Below are 6,412 nucleotides of genomic sequence, written 5' to 3'. Positions count from 1 at the left end.
GGCCCACCCGGCTTTCCATTAATTGCCGGAGGCTCTTCAAAATTTTTCGATATTAGGGACTCATATCTAAATGGGAAAATGTACATTAAGTCACTTATGAGACGTGACGGGTTCCAATCTAATCAATTTGCAGGTATTGAACATTATAATAAATACAAATAGTCATCATAGTTATATACAATGAAACCTGGTTCATTAAATACATTATACATAAGATTCAAATAGGCGCGTTTTTATATTTCCTTAAACACAACTATAGTTGAATGTAAACGAGTATTTTCAAAACTTAAAATTTAAAAATCCAAACTTAGATTTTCGATAATCCAACAATATCTGGATCGTTTAAAAGTCTATTTGATGAAGAAAACATAATTTAATTTATAAATTAAGATAAAATTAATGATATGTTATAAATTATGATCTTTCAGCAATTAACTAAAAAACTACTATTTTAATAACAATTTATAATCTATATTTTATAATATTTTTTTTACAATATTTTCCATTTTATGTGAGCGTATAAAAGCAGTTGAGCAATTGTAAAGAGTATTTTTTTTTTTTTAATTATAATAAAAAATATTTTTGAATTAATAAATTATCTTTTATTTAAAAATAAAATAATTTTATTCTAATGTTGTAAAAGGCAGCTAATTAGTATAAAACGTTTTTATGGGACGCTGAGGTACATTGGAAATTAATGGGCCTGGAGTTTACTCATGAGGCAGGTTGAAATTTACTCAATATAATATATACCAATAATATTTAAATTAAGTGACGATTAGAGCAGGCTTTAAAAAAAAATAAGAGCGTTTATAAAGTATTGTGTACAAGACTTGCGGTTTTTTACGTGCCTACGTATAATATAATGTATAACAACACACAAACGAAGAACAACAACAATAATCGGTTATCACAATAACCTTACAATTATTCATGAATATATTATATTGTTATAATTCACAATGATAATTTAAATAATAATAATAATCATAATTCATTGTGTACCTGTGTGTGTGTGTGTGTGTGTGTGTGTGTGTGTGTGTGTGTGTGTGTGTGTGTGTGAGTGTGTGTGTTAGCGAGTTAGCCGGTCGGTGACAAATATATAGGTAGGCTATTGACCCATTTCTGCTCTGCTTCGGTTGTGGTTCGGGGGAAATATATCGATAGTATGTGGAGTTTGTATAAAGGAGATACACATTTGTAATATTTTGTAATATATTAGCACATAACAGTCACTCATCATATAATAATATATACCAACTCATTGTTGTTCGGACCATGGGTTTTATGAAATTTGTAAGTAATAACAATAACTTGATACTTGAAAGTTAATTTATTATAAATGTATAGCCAATAATTATCAAGTAATGATTTATGGCATATATTATGTGGATATAGATGTGTATGGTGTAATAATAACAAAAAAAAACGAAATGAAAATACATTTTCTTAATTATTTCCGTTTGAATGTTTCGTACAAAAGGTGCGAACAAAAGCGCAATCAAAACATAATACCTTCTATAATAGCTTTGGTAAATATGTTTTCTTTAAAACACTGCAATTTACACCCCAGGAACAATATTTTCAAATTGTATTTTCTTGTGAATATCGTATTGCGGTTGAACAAAACAAGATGATTAGCAATAAAACAAATACAATTACTCGAATGGGCTTCAAGCTTTTTAGAGTAGGTAGTTCAATCGTTCGATTGTAACCTTCTGCTTGTTATAAGAATATAATATAAAATATAATCACTGTGTTTTATAAAATCAAATAATAGGTATAATGTTATAAAAAAAAAAACCATTTATCTATCTAATCTAAGTTGTTGTTGACCGGATATAATATATTATTAATTAATTGTTAATATTACACTATTGCAGATAAGCTAGTCCGAAGCCGTCGGTAAACACAAACGTTTATTTATTGATAAAAAACAAAAACAACTGGTCATCCCGCGTTGGCACACGAAATTTTTCGTCTGTCTGTATAAATACAACGGACATCATTCTTTTTTAACATCTAAGTGACCTTAGAAAATGTTTGATATAATTATCGTTTTAATTTTTTTTATCGCGGTCCGTCGCTGTAACCAAGTGTTCCTAGAGTTCCTAGACCTACCTATTTTATTATAGTAATCATTGTATTTATAACTTCGTATTTGAATACGATTGAGTAAAATAAACAAATTGTTTGTCTTACACGGTCTTTTTTTTCAATACTAATAACGTTATATACTTAGTGAATATTAAATTCAATTTAAATAGGTACAAAATAATATTGTCAGCAAGAAAAAACTATACTTACTATTTTATCAGTATACATTTTAGACAAACGTTTTATATAAACATATTTTATTTTATAATAAATAAATAAGTAACTGTTTGTACTTCGTCGAGTACACACCAACATGCTTGCAGTTATTAAAAAAACTGTTTGTTTCGGGAATGAGTCCATATATTGTATTGTGAAAAAAAATATAGTAGATTTATGTTTATTATATTATCAGTTTTATAACATAGTACACGGCAGGTTTCTGTCTATAGCATCTTTGTCAAAACCTATTTCATACAGTAATTTTGTCAGCACCTGTATAAACTAAAATAATATACTTCCGATATAATAGTAGTAATCAAGTAATTTTGTCAGTAGGTATCTATTAGTAGGGTTTTTTTCAGCTCAGTTTAGTTCATATTCATCCATAAATATATAATGTATAATACTAGCTGATCCTGCATGGCGCTAAATGTGACAAATTTACATAAATTACATTAACAGAAATCACCTTCAACGATGAAGATTGAAATATTTTTTCTGCTCGAAAAGCGGACAGTACAGACACACTATAGGCGACTTCTTTTGCAATACAACTTATATTTAAAAAATTTAAATAGAATAATAGCAAATGATAATTAATATCACGTTTTATCATTTTATTGGCCAAACAAAAAAAAAAAAAAAAACAATAATAAATTAACAAAACAAACACATCAACACATATCTGAAGTATAACACTACATTAGAAAATATTTCAATTATAATTTGAGTTCTTTTCTATATATATACACTAAAAATTTAACAGTACAATACGCACTCAAATATTAAATAGAAAAGCAGAAATATAATATACATATATATTTTGCACATAATATTTGTTAAAAATACGTTTAGGTAGTAGAATAGTAATATCATATATTATAATATGTTTATTGTTAATGGTATTTAACATTTTAATACACACAAAGAATGAAATTAAAAAAAACAACAAAATAATTATCGTTATTATAACTATTTATAAATTAAGTGTTTATAATATTATGAAATAGCCAATACAATATAGGTAGGTAGGTAGTAAAAGAAAAACTAAGGTAACATACATTATTATAATCAAGACAAACGAATTGGTTAATCAATTTATTGGTCGATTATTGCCTATTGGTAATAATAAGTCTATAAAAATTAAAATATGGGTTGGTAGGTAGTAGCTGCAACAAGGTATCCTAACCTATAAACAAATCAACTAAATTATTGATTTGTGTTAAAATAGACATAAATAAAAGTATACAAAAAATAGCTATAGAATTATGATATGAATGCCAGTTACAGTGGAAAAAGACTTTGACAGAAGAAAACATTTTGGAATTTACACTTGACAAAAAAAGGTATATTAGTAATTATTTACGTCAAGGGCGAAGTCGAATAACATTTTCGAGGAAGTTTCACATTTTTTATCTGATATTATAGATGTTAGAGTTATTAGAATAAGAATTAATTAAATTTTTCATTGTAATAACTTTGTCTGCCTGTATAATATCAAACTTCTATTGAATTTTTTATTAATGAATATATTATTTAAGTAAAAACACCCGAAGCCTTCCAAAAACACCCTTGATTTACACATGCGTCTAAATTATATTATATGTATACTATTATTATACATATCGGGAATGGTCACAGTTATTATAATTATCAAGTCTACAAAAATATACTATAATATACATATTAAACGGGAGTAGGGGTAAAAAATATATTTGATCACACGTACGGTTTTGTAATTAATATTATTTATCGTTTGGACTTCGCACTATGTGCTTATATTGTTGATGTTTATAAATGTTAAATATTATTATGATTTATGAATTATAACGTAAGTCGCCAAAGTATACGAAGATAAGAGATGGATTACGTTGATTACACTTTACACGCGAATAAAACGAATTAACGTCGTTTATTTTGGTCAATTCGATTATCACAATTGTTTATAATAATGAGGTATATTATATTATTTTACATTTCAAGTAGGTAAGTAGGTATTATTTTGTTTGATTCGTACGAAACTATGAATTCATAATTGAAACTTTATAGTTTATATATTTTTATCATAAAATGTTGATTATTCACGTTTTTTGTTTCTTGGTTTTGAATTAGTGATGAACCAAAGATGATAACAATAAATAATGATTAATGAAACAAGGGAAAAGTAATGTATCGTGTGATTCTATTGTTAAGTGTTTACTTCGTACACTATAGTAACTACCTACCAATACAATTATATTAATTATTATTTGATTTTATAAAGCGTTTATAGATACTATTTAGTTTTTTTTAAATCATATCAAATAATTACCTATGTAATATTGTCAAAAAATAGACTTTTGAAGTAAAAAAGGAACAAAAAACAACACATAAAGGTGTGTCAAAATGATAGCAATAGTCGTTTCAATCTGGATTTTCGATCTAAAATTAAAATATTTACTTTTCCATAAAAAAAAGTTGTGTACAATATTGTACCTATATAATTTCACAGTTGGTATTAATAATTTGAGCCAAAGTTACATGGTAAGTATAATGAAACACTGTATTCTCTGAAATTCTAATCTATGAAAAGTATATCAAATAAATGTTATGTACCTACTTCCTTATTAGTTATTACTTATTATAAACAGTATGTTGTTTACAACCTGGTATTATAAATCTGAAATCGCATTTTTAAATTTCAAAAATTAAAACTAATTTGAACTTATTAATTTATAAATTTTTTTTAAAAATAAATAAGCACTAATTATGATTGAAATTAGTTTGATTATTTTTAAATATTTCACAACCAAATAGTGAACAAATTGTAAATTGAACATGGTGCTTCATATATTTAATTTAAATTTTCCATTAATCGTGTTTTATGAATTATCAAAGAAAAATAAACGATCACATTAATACATTTGTTGATTTTCACAATTTAATACCATTAAGTATGTTAATGATGTTTATTAAGGGATTCGACAGACCGTTTTTAAGGAGTTTTATATAGGCAACTTTCTAAATTCGATTGTGTGTAGTAAGTAATCATTAGTGTATAAAGTGTGACTGCAGTGTGAAAAAACAGCGAAGAGCTTCCATACGCCAATAAGGCGAAAAATATTTTTTTTTTTTTGTCTAAAAATATTGCAAATATTATAATATATATGCAAATTGTATTCCAACCTATTTATCCGATAAAGTTTCAAGAAACATATAAGAATTTCTCACGAAACTTTCTTGAAACCGTTCTTTTGTATCAATATTATTAAAATTTTTAAATTTTTAATAGGTAAACAACATTTAAAAATCGAATTTTAATTGTTCAGTTTCAAAGAAGCGGAATATTCGTTTTCAAGTAAACTTCATGACCGTAATAAATATTTTTTTCAGAACTTCAAAAGTCAATCGATCACTAGGATTGTCGGTGCAATTAGCATAAGATATGGGTCTATTTTGGTAGGAAGCACAGCTCGGGCCGAATCCCTATAAACAAAAAATTAGTTTGTAATGATGTGGAATGTGGACCCTGTTAAATATTAACTAATTTTTAATTGATTTATTTAACTGAATATTTCTTGAGATGTTAGAACATTGCAGTTACATAAAAAAAAAATATTTTTAAATGTAATTGTGATGGTTTTGAAGGTATTCATTTTCGCAAAAAGTTTCACACAAAATAATGAAAAATGATTGCCTAAAATCGATTTGTCTGACATTTTATCAAATGTTTTAAATTTTTCATTTCTTTTGATTATATTGATTTATTTACATTAATATTATACATGTAATCGTAAGTGCATATGAAACATAATGAAGAGATCAACAAATATAGTGTAATATGATAAAGAATAATCATAATAGCAATAATATAAAAAGCAATCAGAAATCAATCAGTTCATTTATCATGGAAATTGGAAAGACTTAGTTAATAAATTATACAATAACTAAACATTATACATATATTAAATATAATAGGATAAAAACTGATTGAGAGAGTTAATGGAGAGTTGATAACAGATACCAAAAAGTTCAAACAAATTATTACTAAATATCAATTGACAAAATTAAACTTATAAATAATTAGTGGAATATTTAAATATATTTTAATAGGTTT

This window comes from Myzus persicae, unplaced genomic scaffold (genome assembly GCF_001856785.1).
Source record: "Myzus persicae strain clone G006 unplaced genomic scaffold, MPER_G0061.0, whole genome shotgun sequence".
In the NCBI taxonomy this organism is placed as follows: Eukaryota; Metazoa; Arthropoda; class Insecta; order Hemiptera; family Aphididae; genus Myzus; species Myzus persicae.
This window is presented reverse-complemented; position numbering follows the sequence as displayed.